Here is a 21,005-nt window from a genome sequence, read left to right as displayed (position 1 = left end):
GAGGGGGACGAGCACAGGGGGAGTTCGGAAGTTTGAGGAAATGGACAAACATGATCCTCTAATGGCACATTCCAGGGATATGCTGCTTGACTGCCAGAACACACTGAATGCTCAGCTGAGCTGTGTAGTCATTAACTGTAGGAGCAGGTGCAGAGTTACTCACACCGAGCTGGGGATTCTCTAGGAGTACCACGGAAGGAGAGAAGACCACAGTGGAGGATATCTGCAGAGGAGTGATTATAACAACAGACCATTATGCTGGCTGAGAAGGAAAAGCTGGCAGAAAGGGCATGGTGGGAAGTGAAACAATGTCACCTGCACGAAAACCCCTGTATCTCTAACTTGTCTGTACTTCCCATCCTTGTCCTAACTGCAACTCGGTTATTTCCTAAGGAAAATATTTCCAAGGAAATCACTTGGCTAACTGGGTCCCTCACAACAAAACTAGAGGCTGTTTTTCCCTTGGCAACCATGAACTTGAGAGCCTGGGATGGAAGTGGTTAAGAAAACATCAAAACCAGGGCCAGTGCTGTGGCACAGGTTAATGCTCTGCCTGAGGCGTCAGCATCCCATATGGACACCGGTTCTAGTCTCAACTGTTCCACTTCCAATCCAGCTCTCTGCTGTGGCCTGGGAAAGCAGTAGAGATTGGCCCAAATCCTCGGGCCCCTGTACCCACGTGGGAGATCAGGAAGAAGCACCTGGCTCCTGGCTATGGATCGGTGTAGCTCCGGCTGTTACAGCCATTTGGAGAGTAAACCAACAGACAGAAGACCTTTCTGTCTGTCTCTCCCTCTCATTGTCTGTAACTCTACCTCTCAAATAAAATAAATAAAAGCTTAAAAAAAATCAAAACCATGAGCTCATCTGAAGATCCTATTGTCAGACTGTGAGATCCATTATCAATGGCAGAGATGCTGCTATTTGCAAATACCCACTCTTCTTTCTTCTACTGAACTGCAGTGTTGTTTTTTTTTTTTTAGAGAGATTTATTTATTTGAAAGGTGGAGTTACAGAGAGGCACAGGTGGGGGTGGCACAGGTGGGAGAGGGAGAGGGAAAGGGAAAGGGAGAGGGAGAGGGAGAGGGAGAGGGAGGGAGGGAGGGAGGGAGGGAGAGAGAGAGAGAGAGAGTCTTCCATCTGCTGGCACATTCCCCAAATGGCTGTGATGGCCAGAACTGGGCTAATCCAAAGCCAGGAGCCAGGAGCTTCTTCCAGGTCTCCCACATGGGTGCAGGGGCCTAAGGACTTGGGCCATCCTCTATTGTTTTCCCAGGTCACAGCAGAGAGCTGGATCAGAAGTGGAGCAGCCCATATGGGATGCTGGCAATGCAGGCAGCAGCTTTCCCCGCTACGCCACAGCACTGGCCCCAATGAACTTCAGTGTTTAGCTGGCCCTGTGACAGCTCAGAATGAAGACAAAATGGCCCACTCTCCCTTTCAGTTGGGTATGAGCACATTCTCAAGGTCTGGGCAGTGGGATGTACGCAGTAGCATCATGTGACAGCCTCCAGGCACCTGGAGCTGATTGGCTTTTTGCTCCTTCCTCCTTTGCAGTATCCCACTCTTTTTCTTTCTCTCTCTCTCTTTTTTTTTTTTTTTTTTGACAGGCAGAGTGGACAGTGAGAGAGAGAGACAGAGAGAAAGGTCTTCCTTTTTCCGTTGGTTCACCCTCCAATGGCCGCAGCGGCCAGTGCGCTGCTGCCGGTGCACAGTGCTGATCCGAAGCCAGGAGCCAGGTGCTTCTCCTGGTCTCCCATGCGGGTGCAGGGCCCAAGCACTTGGGCCATCCTCCACTGCCCTCCCGGGCCACAGCAGAGAGCTGGCCTGGAAGAGGGGCAACCGGGACAGAATCTGGTGCCCCGACCGGGACTAGAACCCGGTGTGCCGGCACCACAGGCAGAGGATTAGCCTATTGAGCCGAAGCGCCGGCCTGCAGTATCCCACTCTTTGCCCATCCATGTGGAAGCTGCAGCTCTACCTGGGGCCATACTGAAGGAACAGTGAAGCCAGATCTCCCTAAAGGATATGGGTGAACTGAGGATGGCTGGCACAGGAATGCTGACTCCAGGGTTTAGGAAAAGGTGTTGACAAGCAGCTTCCCACAGTGCGCATTCCCCAACATGTCAGATTTTGGCTTAAGTGCTTTGTTTTCAATTTAAAAAACTTCTCAAAGTTGTCTAAACTAGTCACATACCTGCTATGTGATCTAAAGAGTTTTATGTATTTAGATTCTGCATATTTTAATGAAAGATAGAACAATATAAACAATACACACATTTACTTTGATACATTTGGAGTAAAAGGTGTTTTGTGTTTAAATATAGTATAAAATTGAATGCCAGAAACATCAACCAAGAACAGAAAACAAAGACATGAGCTTGCTGTGACTGTGAACACACTGGCGAAAGGAACTTTCTATACTAATTTGTTGTTTAATAAATCTGAAGGCACACACACACACACACGTACACTTACTGATATATATTTTTTGTTTACAATTCTTCCAGTTTGTGACTACAAAAAGCTTTGAGAGGCAAAAAACAAACAAACAATAAAAAAGGTCTTACTGCACTTGAACTTCTTAAAAAGGAAGAGACACTGCCGCAGCGGAGTAGGAGGAAGACAACAGGCAATACTTTGAAATGGAGGCACTGAGATCGAGGGTCCCTTGGAGACGGCAATGCCGTAAGGAACACACACAAAAGTAACAATCCAGGTCACTCGACATCTTGGGTCTAACGTCCACTGCAAATAACTCCAGTTTGCTTCCATGCTACAAGAGGACCCTTTCAGCAAGAGGCAACAAGGCTTGCTAACCTTTTTGACCTGAGAGATTTCCCCTTTCTCTTTGCCTGTAGAAGTTCCTGATAGGCACTGGATCTTACGAAACAGGGGTACGAGTCCCTTTTCATCAGTTTGTACACATGATCCTGAGAATCTTCGAAGGTGTGTCGTCCGGGTTCCTTCACATTCTGTGAGGTTTTGTCATAACTCTTAGGACCAAATTAATGGCAGCAGCAGCTCCTGGAGCCAGAAATTCTTGACAGATTTCCTGAACTTGCAAACACACTACACTAATAGGGCTTTTTTTTTTTTCCAGGTCTTCCGCTGCTGGCCAGAATCTTAAGTTTTCTGAGCTGAATTCTGACTCCAGAAATTTGAGGAACTGTTCTCCCCCACTGGGTCTTCCGATGCCTCAACCACACCAAAACGCCATCATTTACCTCTGTGGGCTCAGTTCTTTGCTCACTTCAAGTTCCCAGAAAGTGGTATCATCAGACAACCATGGGTAAAAAGGACTAGCTGGCACAACAAACAGGTCATGGTCTAAATACTGTCTTGTGTAACTTAGTAGACTATCAGCAACTTTTGACATTTACAACTAATGTCTGTCTAAATGTATGTGCCAGTATATTACATGTTGATATAGCTCCTTTTTAGATTTATTTATTTATTTGAAAGTCAGTTACACAGAGGGGAGGCAGAGAGAGAGAGAGGTCTTCCATCCACTGGTTCACTCCCCAGATGGCTGCAACAGCTGGAGCTACACCGATGCGAAGCCAGGAGCCAGGAGCTTCTTCTGGGTCTCCCACGTGGGTGCGGGGGCCCAAGGACTTGGGCCATCTTCTACTGCTTTCCCAGGCCATAGTAGAGAGCTGGATTGGAAGTGGAGCAGCCAGGACTCAAACTGGCGCCCATATGGGATGCCAGCACTGCAGGTGGCGGCCCTACTGGATACACCACAGCGCTGGCCCCTATAGTTTCGTTCTTTATTAACCAATGAACAAAGTCTGACAAAGAGAAGACATTAAGTATCTTGGGAAGCTTTGGACAGAATAAAAATTTCATTTTTTTCATCTTGCGTGCATGTTACAGCCTCTTCCATCTTTCTGTACACTGTACACTGGCATGTTGGGTGATTCATTGCTGGTTTGTTCCCCTGGGCCATGGCACCATATCTTGGTCCAAGCTCAGATATAAGAACTACCATTGGCCAAGGTCACAGCCCCACAGCGACTCTGATCCCAAATGGGCTGTGTGTGGGCAATATCAGCTGGTGGCAAGCAGAGCAAGGGGGCAGGGCAGCTTCGCCACACTCAGCAGATGCAGATTCCTTCTGCCTAGGTTCCTGTGGCTTAAGGCTACTACTACCCTTGCCATGACCTTTGTTCAGGTGGCTCTGGTAGCCACACACTGCTGTACCACTCCCCTGGGCCACCCCACTGCCTCCCTCCCTTGCTGCTCTTTCTGAGACCTGTAAAGTTTTATTTTTAAAAAACTCTGAAAACATACGCTAGGACAGAGATCCCCGTAATATCTGAGGAAAAGTAAGATGTAACCTACCTCTAACATCTGGGAGGGTAGGGACCTTGGGATAGACTCCATCACCAGCTCTTCTTCTTTCTTTTTTTCTTTTTTTGATTGAGATTTATTTAAAAGGCAAAGTTATACAGAGGCAGAGGCAGAGGAAGAGGCAGAGAGAGGTCTTTCATTTGCTGGCCCATTCCCCAAATGGCCTCAGCAGCCGGAGCTGCACCAATCCAAAGCCAGGAGCCAGGAGCTTCTTCCAGATCTCCCACGTGGGTGCAGAGGCCCAAGGACTTGGGCCATCTTCTACTGTTTTCCCAGGCCATAGCAGACAGTAGATCAGAAGAGGAGCAACTAGGACACAAACTGGTGCCCAGATGGGATACTGGCACTGCAGGCGGCAGCTTGACCAGCTACACTGACTCCATTAACTCATTTTCTTGATCTTTTAGTCAATAATAGTTAAGAGCAGGGAAAATCTCAAATCAAGATATCACCAGGACATTAGAAATTAAACATAAAGATCATGAGTATAACACTCTGGAGAAATATGTTTTTTATTTTAAAAATCGCAAATGTGTAAGTCACTCAAGTCCCTTTGGGCTAGAGATTATTAAAGTAATGATTTTCCTATTATTTTTTTTTTCCTAATGACAGGCCAAATTCCAAAGCTACCGAATGGATGTTCTTTTTATACTAATTCACCTCAAACTGAAAAATCAATTGAAAGCTGCAAAAGCAGGACATTTTTCTTTCTCATACATTACCAGAAGAGGAAGAATATAAAGACAAAATATTTTCAGTCTCTTGGGTTGACCTATCTAAATTTGTTTTTGTTTTGCAATCATTATCTGCACTACCATAATCACTAGATGAGCTCACAAATTGAACATTTATTATACTCTATTTTCAAAAGGGATTTGAGGGGTCTCCCTTTGAAAGCACTGGGACATTCATTCGTTCATGTAAAGGAAACAGATCCAGGGGAAATGAGGCAGAACTGAAGGCAGAACCAGTAGCAGGTGCTTCTAACATAAGAGATGAAAGGAACACACATGTGGCAACTACAACTGTGAGCACAGAGCCGTCCAGCCTCTCAAGAGGAAGAAAGGTAGCCGAGCAGGGGTGAAGAGCAGAGACAGTTGCTCCTGGCCAGGTACTAATGAAGCGTTTGGGAGGTTCTCTGTTTGGTGTTTGCATTCTTGCTGCTCACAGGCTAAGAGTAAATGGCATAACCCAAGAAAGAGTAAGCACTACGCAAGAAAAGCCGCTCAGGCTGCAATCCCGAAGGCAGATGGGGTGCAGGAAGACCCACCAAGGGCACTGCAACCATCTGGGTGGGTGCTACACAGGACAGCGGACTCAGGAAAACACTGGATTCAAGCCGGACGGGCAGACCTGGAATTGAGGGGTGAGAGGTGGGCTGACTCATCCAAGAACAGTTACTACTTGAAGCCACTAGGACAGAGTAGAAAAACCACAGGCTGAGTGCAGCGTAAAAGAAAAGTTAAAGGAAGTCACAAAACGTGTCTTTAGCATGTCCCTTGAGATCACAAACCCAAATCAAATCAACCATTCTTGACATGGCAGACGTATAATTTGGAAAAGTATTGCTTTAAAATAAACCACAGGCTTATGTAATTCAATAAACGAAATTAGCATTTGAGTAACAAAAAAACATATAGATGGACAAACATCAAAGAAGTCAGGTGGCTATTGCATTTACAACAAGGTAACTGATAGCAGACTACCTTTCACACACTGCTCTGCTCTCGTCCCCACAGCCACCTGTGGGTACAGAAACTACAGCAAGCTGTTTAAACACCCTCAGCCTGTGCTCTGTCCTGGAAGCTATGGGGAAACCCATAGCTTGACAGAAGAAATACAGGAAACATGGTGGTCCTTAGGAAAAGAGTAACAGAATCAAGTGTTGCCAGAAAGGAGGGGAAGGCAGGAAAGGACGGCCGCAGGCCCCGCAGGCCAATGTGCAGTAATGGTTACATGGCCCATGTGCCCGGCAAACGGTGGCAAGGAAGAAGAGAACCGTGTGGCGAGGAAGAAGAGAACCGTGGTTTGAAGTCAATCTCCAAAGTGGTCTTTATTTGGCTGGTCTTCTGCCTTTGGGTTTATTTCACTCCATAGTGTGGTTTTTTGGGGGTATTCTTGTCTGCTTTTTTAAATCCAATAGCTTAATAAAAATTCTGTTTTTTTCAAGGAACTTGCATCATTTTCTCACTATCTGACACCTGGTGTGAGCACATGACACACAGCAACAATCCTCAGCTGTGTTTTCCTCCCCCGCGGAATAGTGCTGTGCTGTTCTGGAACACAGAGATTACAGGGGATGCTTCTTAAGGCAATGGTGAACATTAGGAACACCAAAGAGCACAAGGACCCCACTCATATTAGCACCCCAACTCGGATACATACCTACTCTGTTGGTGTCATAAAATTTGTCTGTGCTTCAGTTTCCCCAAGTGAGCTAAGCTACCTGTTCTTTCTTCTTTTCTGTTTTAACAGTTTTTTTAAATGTATTTATTTGAAAGGCAGATAGTCACAGAAGGAGGAGAGCCTGAGACAGAGATAGAGAGAGCGAGAGAGAGAGACAGAGAGGGAGACACAGAGAGAGAGAATCCTCCATCTACCAGTTTACTCTCCAAATGGCTGAAACAGGCAGAAGCCAGGAGCCAGGAACTTCTGGGTCTCCCAGGTGGTTGCAGGGGCCCAAGTGCTATCTTGGGCTATCTTCTGCTGCTTCCCAGGCACATCTGCAGGGAGCTGGATAGGAAGGGGAGCAGCCAGGAATCAAACCAGTGACCATACTGGATGCTGGCACTGCAGGCAGAGGCTTAAGCTTCTACGCCACAGCACCAGCCTCTTTCTTCTTCTAATTTATGTTGACGTTGCACAGAATCTGTGTTGAGAAGTGTGAGAGGCACAGAGCACTCTAATGGAGGGGCAGTGCATGGTAAATAACAATCATTTGCACTTGGCTTTTACAAGCACTTGCCCTGCTTCTTTGGGCTCAGGGCAGGTGACCGACCACATTGCCCACACGTGAATAATGCAGGATCACCATCTTGCAGAAGTCCAGGAACGTCTTGGCTACCCTAAGAAAATAACTAGATTTTCCATCCTACTTTGCCTCAAGGCCTGACATCTGATGGGAGCTGACTATTCAGACTCTGCCGGCCCCCACCCCCCATTCATCCTCCATGATATACGTTAAGTCTTGCCTGACTCACCCTAGCAGAGCTGACCACTCTGCTTTCCACGTGTCTCCCTGTCTTGCTGCTACCACGCTGCATGGGGAACTGTGTTTTCTCTTATCCCCCTCTTCGAGGCCATGGGCTCCTTAAGGGCACATTTGTATCCCAAGTGCTAACCTCCCAGTGTCTGCCAGTATTAAGTATCTGCTGAATCCTTGCTGCGTAAGAGTGAATGCCAGTCCTACAGGCTCTTCACATACAGTATCTCAGGGCTGTCACTTCAAATGGCAAGTTGTGAGTTTAAAGGCACACAGGAAATACCTAACTGGTCCTTGTTTCCCAGAAGCCACCAAATAGTTACCTTATTAAAAAAATAAACTTTATTCATCTATTTACATCTACTTGAAAGGCAGAGAGACAGACACACACAGAGAGAGAGAGAGAATCTTCCATCTGCTGGCTCACTCCCCAAATGCCTGCAACAGCTGGGGCTGGTTCAAGCCAAAGGCAGGAGCCCAGAATTTCACCCTGGAGTCCCACATAGCTGGCAAGGGCCCAAGCACCGGAGCCATCACCTGCCGTCTCCCAGGTGCACTGGCATGACGCTGGATTGGAAGAAGAGCAGGGAGGACTCCAACTGGCACTGCATATGGGATCAGCCCAGTGACAGCTGCACCTGCTGCACCACAACGCCTGCCCCTGAAGAATATTCATGTGGCAGGGGTTCCACCATGTAATGCTGAGCACCATGGACTGAATGGTGTGCTCATGAGAGGGAGTGTGAGAAAGACTTGGAAGCTGAGTTTTTCTTTTTGTGACAGACAATTTGACACCTAGAACACTTTGGTTTTATCTTTGGCCCAGAAAAGTATTTTAATTAGGCCACAACTGTACCCACTGAGAGAAGCATATAGGATCACACAGGAATAGAACATGGACGTGGATGATACACAGTGCATCAACAAACCCGCAAGCCAGGAGGCAGCTGCAGCAGCTCTCAGAGGTACCCAGACCCTCATCTGGCTGCTGTGTCTCTTCTACAAGGTGAACTTGTTTAAGAGCCCACTGTAGATCACTAGTACCGACTCAGCCCTCCCAGACTGGAGACTGTCCATGTAGCCATTCAGGTCAGAAGCTTCCCTGGCTATCCAGGAAGGCCAACCCAAATGGGCAAGCAAGACTGGGCACGTGCCTGTTTATCAACTGCTGGTGGCTCCAAGTCATGCTCTGATGAGCACCAAGTCACACTACATGTGCCACAGCCCTTGCCCGACTCTCAGTGGGACCATAGTCCGAGGCTGCAGGACCACAGCAAACAGCAGCTCAGGGCTCTCCACAATCACAGAGCCGGTTCCCAGTGCTGCTCAAAATTCTCCACAGTGCTGACAGCAATTCCCAACCACACTTCAGCCCTCCCGTGTCCTGTATCCCCCATAAAAACACTCACAGCTTGGTACAAGACAATCTCCCTTCTGGAGAAAATCAGGTAATCAGAGGCCTCCTGTGATCAGGGAGCCCCTGGACAGGGTATCTCAGGAACAGTTTCATGGTGATTAACTAACTTGCTTCGTTTCAATGTAGTTGTCACTCTGAATTACCACTTAATGGGTGAAGTGTGCAGGCTATAACAATCAGTAGTGTAAGCAAAAGGAAGCAAGACATTAAAAAAAATTAGCCCGAAAGCAATTAATTGCAGTGAATTTTTCAAATCGTTTTAATACTCTGTCTTTTGACCCCAGGGTATGACTTGGGGAAATGTATTAATCTCAAGATAATAGTCAGTCAATTTCAGCTCTTCAATATCCGCAATGATATTAAAGATTCCAGCCTTACACTTTTTGGTTGCAAACATTAATTAAGCATGATAATTGTGTGTCTCTGTGATATTTGGTGCTTTCTGGATGAGTCAGAGCTCAGGGAATAATTTGAATACAGCAGACAGCAATTTGCTACATAAATTCACCCCAAGCACTGTTAGCTCATTTCAGAATAGTCAAGACTCCTGCTTTATGGGGGGGGGGGGGTTTGTTGGTTTGTTTTTTTACATTAAATACCAAGTTAATCACACTTACCTAACCTTTTATTAACCCTTCCTGAAACCCTTCATTAAAAAATTCTACAAGATTTTGGTTAATCCTCTGCCTGTGGCGCCAGTACTCTAGAGTTCTAGTCCTGGACGGGGTGCCGGTTCTGTCCTGGTTGCTCCTCTTCCAGTCCAGCTCTCTGCTGTGGCCAGGGAAGGCAGTGGAGGATGGCCCAAGTGCTTGCGCCCTGCACCCGCACGGGAGACCAGGAGGAAGCACCTGGCTCCTGGCTTCGGATCGGCGCAGCACACCGGCTGTAGCAGCCATTTGTGGGGTGAACCAATAGAAGGAAGACCTTTCTCTCTGTCTCTCTCACTGTCTAACTCTACCTGTCAAAAAAAAAAAAAAATTTCTACAAGATCTGATAACTCAGTAAGCTTCAGGGTGGGAGTTTCAAAAATGTGTATTTTTAACACAATATCCTTACACTAAAATGTTCTATAGACTCCATCTTGACATTTCTTTTCAGGAGTTTAAGTCAACAGGACTTCATACTTGTTTTTTATCTTTGATTTCATACCAAAAATTTCCATTTAGAACCAAATATTATCTATTTAACAGATTCCATATTAAGAATATTCATCAACTTTGTTACCAATCCAGAGGCTGATTTCAGTATTTCCACTTCGGATGGTCAATTGAAAACCTAGACCGATACCTTAAATTGAATATGGATAAGGAATTAGCCGGAAGGTCTGGTTGGGACCACCCTTCCATGTAACAGTGATTACTCAATTCTCAGGGCACAGACCAGGAGCTCCTGAAGGACTCCAGCTACAGAGTGGCTGCTCCACCACCATGGCCTTGGCTGCACCTTCATCCCTGTCAGCACTGTCTCCTCTGCTGCCATTTCACTGTTGACTCTTTATATTCAAATATGTTTTAAAGATTTATTTTATTTATTTGGAAGGCAGAGTTATAGAGGGCAGAGGGAGAGAGAGAAGGAGAGAGAGAGGGAGAGGGAGAGGGAGAGGGAGAGGGAGAGGGAGAGTTTCTATCTGCTGGTTCACTCCCCAAGTGGCCACAATGGCTGGGGGCTGGGCCAGCCAAAGCCAGAAGCCAGGAGTCTCACCTGGGTCTCCCACGAGGGTGCAGGTCCTCCCACTGCTTTCCCAGGAGTACTAGCAGGGAGCTGGATTGGAAGTGCAACACCTGGGACTTGAACTGATGCCCAAATGGAATGCCAGCTTTGCAGGTGGCTGTTTAACCCACTATACCACAGTGCCGGCCCCTGGCCCCTCTCTGTTGACTTTTGTCTTAGTAGCAGCAGCAGCAAATCTCAAAGCCACCTGTTACCTGCTCTGAAACTATCCCATCACTTATAAAACCATTTACATTGGATTCTTTTTTTTTTTTTAAGAGTTTTTTGTTTGTTTGTTTTGACAGGCAGAGTGGATAGTGAGAGAGAGAGACAGAGAGAAAGGTCTTCCTTTTTGCCATTGGTTCACCCTCCAATGGCCGCTGCGGCCGGCGCATCTCGCTGATCCGAAGCCAGGAGCCAGGTGCTTCTCCCGGTCTCCCATGCGGGTGCAGGGCCCAAGCACTTGGGCCATCCTCCACTGCCTTCCTGGGCCATAGCAGAGAGCTGGCCTGGAAGAGGGGCAACCGGGATAGAATCCAGTGCCCCAACCGGGACTAGAACCCGGTGTGCCGGCGCCGCAAGGTGGAGGATTAGCCTGTTAAGCCACGGCGCTGGCTATCATTTACATTGGATTCTAACATGCAAGACAGAGTATATGAACTCATGTGTAAGTCATACTCCTTGTGCTGGGGATGTGGCCACAGAAGGTGGACCCTTGCACCTGTAGCTTGAAATAAGCTAAAGACTACAGGAAAAAATGAGTCTCCACATTCAAATGTAAAGCAGAGGAGCCCTTGTTAGGTGTTTCTGAATCTGCTTTGTGGGGAGAAATGTGGGTGGCAGCTTTGCCACTGGGGCAGCAGGAGGCCTGCTGGGCGCTGTCTGCACAGGGAGCTTCTGGGGAGCACAGGATTTGCTGGTTTTCTGCAATTCTCTTGTGTTTTTTTGTTTTGTTTTTTCCTTTGTTATATTAGGAAAGATGTACCTTTACTTGGGCTTGATGATAAAGTTTAACTGAATCACTACTCTTCCACTGTTACTTGAGTGAGTTTTGGGAGAGGGGACACTAGCCAAGTACTCGAGCCATCATCTGCTGCCTCCCAAGATGCATGTTAGCAGGGAGCTGGGTCAGAAGTGGAGGCAAAACTGGATCACAGGCACTCTGACATGGGATGTGGGTGTCCCAGCCAGTAGTTTAACCCACTGCACCACAACTCCTGCCCCCAATTCTTTAAATTTCTGGTCCACAGTAGCTCTGGACACATCTTAGAGCTCCAGCTTAGAGACAAAAGATGACTTTGAGGGATCTTCAAAAACTTCACGGAAAATGCGTTTTATAAAAAAACTACTCATGGATTTCAAGATGTTTTGCATCAAAATGGAATCTTTTTTTTTTTTTTTTGAGAGAGAGAGAGAGAGAGAATGAGAGACAGAGATTGATTTTCTTCCATCCACTGGTTCACTCCCCAAACAGCTGCAACTGCCAGGTCTGTGCCAGACTGAAGCCAGGAGCTTCTTCCAGGTCTCCCACGTGGGTGCAGGGCCCCAAACAGTTGGGCCATCTTCTACCACTTTCCTAGGCCACAGCAGAGAGCTGGATCAGAAGTAGAACAGCCAGGACTTGAACTAACATCCATATGGGATGCCAGCATCCCAGGCAGTGGCTTTACCTGCTATGCCACAGTGCTGGCCCTATAAAATATCTTTTAATTTCATTTCCAGGTAACTTGCATCCTGAGCAGAGAAACATGGACTTGGAAATGCACCTGAGGATGGATAATTGTCACCCAGATAGGAGAGGGACTGTAGCCTGTGTCTCTACACCCCAGGAAGAAAATGCCAGGTAATTATAAACCTCTAATTACACATCCACATGAAAATGGGTCATACCACACACATGCAGGTCTGTGTGGTTCGGTGCACACACACAGGCAGGAGTGGGAAAGGTACACCAGTAACACAAGAAGAAGGGAAGGAGAGAGGGCAAGAGACAGAGACACAGATGTCAGAGAGGGAGAAAGGCAAAACAGAATCAGGAAGACTAACCCCGAAACAAACATGCAGGTGGATACATACTGAGAGAGACTGAGACGGGAGAGATGGGGGTTGACAGACACAGACAAAAACAAAGACTGCCAAGAGGCAGAGAGGGAAATAAATAAAGAGAGGGGCGTAGGGGTGAGATGAGCCAAAGAGAGAGACTGACAAAAACAGATTGGCCAGAGAGACAGCACTCACAGGTACACCCCCAGAGGACTACAACACGAGTAATAAGAAAAACGTGTAGCTGCCACAGCACATAGTAAGGGCCATCTGAGACTTTATTCTTGCCTTCCCAGAGCTGCTTTAAAGATCTTCAGCAGAGGTGGGGAGTTTGCTTAATCCCATTTCTTCTGAATCTGCCAACTCTACCCTGGAAGCAGCAGCTCCTGGGCTCTCCTGGGCTAACTTGTCCTTCCCTCCCTCCTGTGCCTCCAGCCCAGCAATGCTTACTGAGAGCCTCCTAGGTATCAGCCCGGGAGAAATACTGGGGACCAGGGAGTCCCAGGCCCTGCTGGTCTGAGACACAAGGTCTATGGCTCTTCCTCCTTACACCAAGCCTCCTGGGGAGTAAGGCAAGCGGTAGGAGCTCAGCAAAGACTTGTTAATTACAGCAGCCCTCTCTTAATACCTGAAAGGACTCCTAACTATGGTTTCATTAGTATTAATTTCATTTGATTCTGTTAAAATGTGTCGAGTGCCTGCCACACTGGATGGACACTGCTTCTCAGCGATCTCACTCAGCACATGCAGTGGGATATTCTGCATAAACAGCCTGGTACGGCAAGCAGTCTCATCAAGGCTGCATTGTCCAGTGCCAGCCCAGCTGCATTCTCTTCAGACAGCCCCTTCTTCCCAGGGAGCGGCTACAAGCCTGCTGTCATCCTTGTCTTTATTGACAAAAAGTACTTTGCTTATTCCTTCCTAGAACAGTGGTGTGGTGACTACCAATCATGAATGGCAATGATAGGCTCTCGCTGGTGACATTAAAGGCATTCAAGATTCATGGATTAGCTCAGTACATTTTAGAGACTTTTTTTTTTTTTGGACAGGCAGAGTGGACAGTGAGAGAGAGAGACAGAGAGAAAGGTCTTCCTTTGCTGTTGGTTCACCTTCCAATGGCCACCGTGGCCAGTGCGCTGCGGCCGGTGCACCGCGCTGATCCAAAGCCAGGAGCCGGGTGCTTCTCCTGCTCTCCCATGGGGTGCAGGGCCCAAGCACTTGAGCCATCCTCCTCTGCACTCCCGGGCCATAGCAAAGAGCTGCCCTGGAAGAGGGGCAACCGGGACAGAATCCGGCACCCTGACCAGGACTAGAACCCAGTGTGCCGGCGCCGCAAGGCGGAGGATTAGCCTGTTGAGGCACGGCGTCAGCCCATTTTAGAGACTTTCTTTACCCTTGCATGAATTTGTGAGACAGTCCAATGTGGTAAAGCCCTAGGCTAAAACTCCTCTTTGCTCCTAAGCCACAATGAACTCAAGGAGTTTGTCCGCCTGATGCCAGTTTGGGGAGGAAGGTAGGGGTGTGATTAGCACCTTGCTTACGGAAAGTGGGGTTTCCATCTGGTCACCTGACATGGAAGCAATGTTTAGAACATCTAGTGAATCAGAGAGCAAAGATTCGAGCCTGAAACACAGTTTCCCATGGGCTTTTCTGATATGAAAATTTTTAGTTACCAGGGGCTGATGCCGTGGTGTAGTGTGTTACACTGCCACTGGTGACACCAGAATCCTATATCAGAGTGCCAGTGTGAGTCCCAGCTGCTCTGCTTTTGATCCAGCTGGAAGGCAGCAGAAGATGGTCCAAGGAGGTGGGGCTTGTGGGAGACCAGGATGGAGTTTCAGGCTTCCAGCTTTGGCCTGGCCCAGATCTAGCTATTGAAGCCATATGAGGAGTGAACCAAAGGATGGAAGATCTCTCTATCCCTCTCTGTCTCTCTCTCTGACGCTCTGCCTTTCAAACAAACAATAAATCTATTTGAAAATTTAGTTAATAAATGCTTATTGTGCCTCAACTTGGCCCAAGGTTCACTTTCGTTATAATGTAGTAATGAGTTTACTGGAGAACAGACCTATAGCTCTCACTCATTTCAAAACTCTAAGGGGGAACTATATGAGACCAGGTTTTCTCAAAGAAATGACTAATTCAGTGGTTGGTACAGAGAGGTTTAAGGTAAAACTGGAAAACCTTCTTAGGCCAAAATTTCTTAAAGTGCTCAAAAAAAAAAAAAAAAAAAAGATAGGCACATCAAAATGGCAAGGGACTTTCACTTTCAGGGACAAAGTAAGTACATATTTACCTATTTCTCCCCCACTGAGTAGTACTAAAAACCCTACATATTATATATGAAACAGACATAAGGCACTCCTGAGAAGTAGCCTGTAGTCCAGTTTGGGATCCTGGGACACAAGGAATGCCACACTGGGGAGACCCTGGATTTCCCCTTGCCTCACATGTCCAAAACTATGTGGTAAAGATGCTAGCAAGTAATAAATGCCAGTAGCCCCAACAAGGCCTACTCTCTCTAGCCAAAGCCCAGGAAAGCGGCAGCCTAGCCCAACAGGAAACCTTTAGGTGACAGCTGCTTTACCCCTAGCCCACCCCCACACCCCCAAAAAATGTTTCCAACCTCATCCGCACTTGCAAAGACTGAGCAGACAATGCAGGCTCAGGGAAGGCCCAGCAGGCAGTCAGTGCTTTCCTTCTTGCCAAGCAGAAATGAGCACCCCACCTCCCACACCTCCCTCTCCCAGCATCAGGAGAGATCACTTGGGGACACCGAATTTCTATATAACCTATATAACAAGGAAGACTCCCTGGCTTTTCCTGAGCCAGAGCAGTTAGCAGAAAGCCAGCTAAAACAAAAAGCGTAAGTAAGACCCAGAATCTCATAATAATCAATATCTCCAGGCTTCAAACAAAATAATTTATCATATCAATAATCAGGAAAATCTCATCTACACGGATTAAAAAAACAAAACCATTTAGATGACAGAAATGTTGAAATTACCTAACAAAGATTTTAAAGCTGTCACCGTAATAATGAACGAACTTACAAATATGCTTGAAACAAGGGACAAATTAAAGACTCAGGGCTGGAGCTGGCGCCATGGCTCACTTGGTTAATTCTTTGCCTGCAGCGCCAGCATCCCATATGGGCGCTGGATTCTAGTTCCGGTTGCTCCTCTTCCAGTCCAGCTCTCTGCTGTGGCCCGGGAGGGCAGTGGAGGATGGCCCAAGTGTTTGGGCTCCTGCACTCACATGGGAGACCAGGAAGAAGCACCTGGCTTCTGGCTTCGGATCAGCGCAGCGCCGGCCGTAGCGGCTATTTGGGGAGTGAACCAACGGAAGGAAGACCTTTCTCTCTCTCACTGTCTATAAGTCTACCTGTCAAATAAAAAAAAATTTAAAAATAAAATAAAATAAAGACTCAGGGCTGGCATTGTGGCACAGCAGTGTAAGCCCCCACCTGCAACACCAGTATTGCAAATGGGTGCCAGTTCAAGTCCCAGCTGCTCCACTTCCCATCTAGCTCCTTGCTAATGTGCCTGGGAAAGCAGCAGGAAATGACCCAAGTCACTAGGCACCAGTACCCACATGAAAGACCTGATTGAAGCTACTGGTCCTTAGTTTTGGCCTAGCCCAGCCCTGGCTATTGCAGCCATTTGGGAAGTGAACTAGCAGATGTAAGATCTCTCTGTCTCTCCTTCTTTCTCTGTAACTCTGCTTTTCAAATAAATAAATCTTTTAAAATAAATAAAAAGACTCAGTAAAGGGATTTGTAGAGAAAGTATTGGCAAAGAAAGAGAAAATATTTTTTACAAATGACGTTTTAGAACTGAAAAATACAACAAAAGAGCTTGGAAGGGAATGGAAGGGACAAAGGAAGCTTGAGGGATCGGCTCTGCAGTGCAGGGGACTAAGTCTCTGCTTGTGACACCAGCATCCCATTAACCAGACTGCTAGTTATACAGTCCCAATTATTCTACTCCTAAATCAACTTCCTGCTCGTACACCTGTGAAGGCAGCCAAAGATGACCTACTTGTTTGGATCCCTGCCACCCACATGGGAGGCCCAGCTAGAGTTCCTGGCTCCTGGTTTCAGTCTGGCCCAACCAGGGCTACTGTAGCCATTTGTGGAGTGAACCAGTAGATCTGGAAGACCTCTGGCTCTCACTCTCTCTGTGTCACTCTGCCTTTCAAGTAAATAAATTAATCTTAAAAAAACACAAACTTGAATACAAAACAATAGGAAATACCCAATCTAAAATAAAGAGAAAACAGACTGGAATGTGAAAAGTTTCAGGAATCTCTGGTACTGTAACAGAAGAACTAACCTTTCCACCATTGGAGTTTGGAACGAAAGGAGAAAAAGAATAAGCCTTAAAACAACGTATTTAAATAAATAATAACTTAAAAATTCACAATTTGCCAAGAGAAAAACCTACAGATTAATAAAATTCCAAACAAGATGAAATATGTACCAAGAAACACCATGGTCCCACTTCTAAAAATTAAAGGACTAATAAACTAAAAAAAAAAAAAAAAAAAAAAAAAACTTGAAATTATCAAGAAAAAACTGACATTCTTCCTATAGGAAACAAAAAAAAAAAAATGCAAGTAACAGATTTTTCATCAGAAGTCACAGAGGCCAAAGGAAGTGGTACACATTTTTTAAAAATACTGACAGAAAAGAATTGTCAACCAAGAATCGTATAACCAGTGAAAAACCAGAAATGAATGAAGGGGAGATGAAGATATTCAGAAGATGGGATAACTAAGAATTTGACAGCAGTGGTACTCCCCTAAAACAATGGCCATGGAAGTTATCTAAAAGAAAGAAAAATTTTTTATTTTTGGAAAATATTTTTCTAGAGATTTATTTATTGAAAGGCAGAGCTATAGAGAGAACAGGAGAACTGGAGAGAGAAAGAGTAAGAGAGAGAAAGATCTTCCATTGGCTGGCTTACTCCTCAAATGGCCACAATATCCAGAGTTGGGCCAGGCTGAAGCCAGGAGCCAGGAACTTCATCCAGATCTCCCATGTGGGTAGCAGGTGTCCAAGTACTTCGGCCATCTTCTGCTGCTTTCCCAGGGGCATTAGCAGGGAGCTGAATCAGAAGTGGAGCAGCCAGGACACAAACCGGTGCTGTATGGGATGTTGGCATTCCAGGCAGCAGTTTAACCCTCTGTGCCACAATCTGGCTCAGTAAACATTTTTTTAAAAGGGTTTTAGAATATTAGAAAAGAAGGACATTGTAAGCAAAAATGTGGGTAAATGCAACAGAATCTTCTTCCCTGATTTTTCTAGGATTGATGTGTTAAATTGTAAAATTGTAACACTATAAAATGTGGCTCTGAAAGCATGTAGGAAAACAATTAAGATAATAATAAAGCAGGAAGTGTCAAATGAAATGGAGTTTCTATTATGTTAAACTGTAAAGATGATAACATCAGTAGACTATGATAGCTTATATATATACAATACAATACAATACCAAAAGTTATTACTGAAAAAGCTATACAAAGAGATACTGGGGGAAAAAAACTGTAGACAAATCAAAATGAAATGCTAAAAACATTTCCGTAACCCTTAAGAAGGCAGGAAAATATGAGAGAAAAAAAGCATCAAGAACAAAAAGCAAAATAATAAAATGGATATGTCCTAATATGAAATAGAGGCAGAGATTAGCAGAGTGTTTTTAAAAACTTGAGCTAACCATATGCTGGCTACATGATACTAACTTCACATATAATGATATAGACAAGTTCAAAGTAAAAGGAAGAAAAAAAGCATATAGCATGCATGATAACACCAATTAAACAAAGTAGGAGTGGCTATGTAGTATCAGATGAAGTATACTTCAGAACCAATAAAATCACCAGGAGCAGAGGAGAATATTATATAATGATCAAAAGTCAATTCACACAGATAAATCAATCATCAAACAACAGAGTTAGAAAACATGATGTAAAAACTAAGAAAAGAAAATGAGAAATTGAGACCAGTGCCGCGACTCAATAGGCTAATCCTCTGCCTTGCGGCGCTGGCACACTGGGTTCTAGTCCCGGTCGGGGCGCCGGATTCTGTCCCAGTTGCCCCCTCTTCCAGGCCAGCTCTCTGCTGTGGCCTGGGAAGGCAGTGGAGGATGGCCCAAGTGCTTGGGCCCTGCACCCGCATGGGAGACCAGGAGAAGCACCTGGCTCCTGCCTTCGGATCAGCATGGTGCGCTGGCCGCAGCGGCCATTGGAGGGTGAACCAACGGCAAAGGAAGACCTTTCTCTCTGTCTCTCTCTCTCACTGTCCACTCTGCCTGTCAAAAAAATTAAAAAAAAAAGGAGAAATTGACAAATCTGTAAGTACAGTTGAAGGCATAAACATTCCTCTCTCAAAAAATCTGTAGAATAACTAGATAGAAAGTCAGCAAGGACAGAGAAGAATTCAGCTTACTAACAAATTCAGATCAACAAACAGGATCCAAACAACAGTTACAAAACACTCCATTCAACAGCAGCAGAGCACGGTATACTTTTGTTTAAAATAAAATGCCCATGGAACTTATACCAAGAGACCACATCCTAGACCACAAAAGAAACCTCAACAAATTTACAAGAAATGAAATCGTACACAGTATGTTCTATGACCACAATGGAATCAAACTAGAAATCAACAACAGAAGCTTAACTGGAAAATCCCCAAGTTCTAGGAAACAACATCGTACTAAATAATTCATGGGTCAAAGAGGAACTTGAAAAAGAAAAACTTACACTGAGGCAACTGAAAACAAAAATACAACATATCAAAATTTGTGGGACACAGCTAAAGCCATCCTGAGAGGGAAATTTATAGCACTGAAATGCTTACATCTGCAAAGAGGATGAGTCTCATCAATAATCTAGGCTACTTTCTCTAAATCCCCCCAAAAAGGGGGTGGGGGGAGAAGAAACCAAAGCAAGCAAAATGAAGAAAATGATAAAGAGCAGAAATCCATAAAACTGAAAATAGAAAAATAGAGAACAATCAGAAGAAAATGCTAGTTCTTAAAAAGATCAGTAATACTGACAAATCTCTATCACAACTGAGAAGTAATTAAAAGATAGAAGTTACCAATATCAGGTATAAAAGAAGAGATGTCATTTCAGACCCTGTAAACATCAAAAGGATAAGATAATACAAAGAGCAACTCTACACATATAAATCTTAAAAATGTTTGTCTGTATTTATGTAAAAGGCAGACAGACTGAGATAGAGATTGTCCATCCACTGGTTCACACCCCAATTACCACTATAGCCAGGACTGGGCCAAGCTGAAGCCAGGAGTGGAGAACTCCACCAAGGTCTCCCATGTGGATGGCAGAGACCCAACTACTTGAGCCATCACCTATGTCTTATATTGGAATGCTTGGGTTTAATTCTTGACTCCAGATATCTCAACTGACATCTTATTCACTAGTACAAATACCTTTCTCAGGCATCTTTACAAAGTGTCAATGTCTACAATGTAATAGCTGGGGGCTGGTGCTGTGGTGTAGCAGGTAAAGCTGCCGCCTGCAGTGCGTGCATCCCATAAGGGTGCCAGTTCAAGTCTCGGCTGCTCCACTTCTGATCCAGCTCTCTGCTATGGCCTGGTAAAGCGGCAAAAGATGGCCCAAATGCTTGGGCCCCTGCACCCACGCGGGAGTCCAGGAAGAAGCTCCTGGCTCCTGGCTTCGGATCGGATCGGCGCAGCTCTTGTGGAGTGGAACGGAAAACCTCTCTCTCTCCCTCCTCCTCCCTCTCTGTCTCCCTCCCTACCTACCTCCCTCTGCCTCTCCTTCTCTTTCTGTGTAACTCTGACTTTCAAATAAATAAATAATCTTTTAAAAAATTTTAACAGTTGACTGATGGTCAAAGGATACTGAAGAGCTATGACATTTCAATGTAATATGTGATTCTGAAGTGGATTCGATACTTGGAGGTAAAAACAATCCTATCATGAACAACATGGGATCAGCTGACAAAGGCAGATGCAGGTGATATACCAAAACTGGGTATGGTTTAAACAAAACCAAGTCGATGTTATATTTCTGAAACTGATGACTGCAATAGGGTGTTGTACCAGACTGCCCTTATTTTTAGGAAATACACTGCAGTATTTAGGCATAAAAGAACACTGGTAAGTACAACTTCCCAAGGGCTTAAGAAAAAAATAGAGGGGTCAACGCTGTGGTACAGTGGGTAAAGCTGCTGCCTGCAGTGCCAGCATCCCATATGGGTGCCAGTTTGAGTCCTGGCTGCTC

At 45.6% G+C, this 21,005-nt stretch overlaps 1 protein-coding gene and 1 pseudogene across 3 annotated transcripts in view; both read right to left on the bottom strand.

The window, feature by feature from the left end:
- SLC22A15 (solute carrier family 22 member 15) overlaps positions 1-21,005 on the bottom strand; it is an 85,968-nt gene that overhangs the window by 44,133 nt on the left and 20,830 nt on the right. The window lies entirely within an intron of this gene.
- LOC133760507 (regulator of G-protein signaling 7-like) lies at positions 2,793-3,445 on the bottom strand (annotated as a pseudogene).

The sequence above is a fragment of the Lepus europaeus genome, chromosome 5 (genome assembly GCF_033115175.1).
Source record: "Lepus europaeus isolate LE1 chromosome 5, mLepTim1.pri, whole genome shotgun sequence".
NCBI classification, from domain to species: Eukaryota; Metazoa; Chordata; class Mammalia; order Lagomorpha; family Leporidae; genus Lepus; species Lepus europaeus.
Note: the sequence above shows the minus strand (reverse complement) of the source record. Positions and strands in the feature narration are given on the sequence as shown.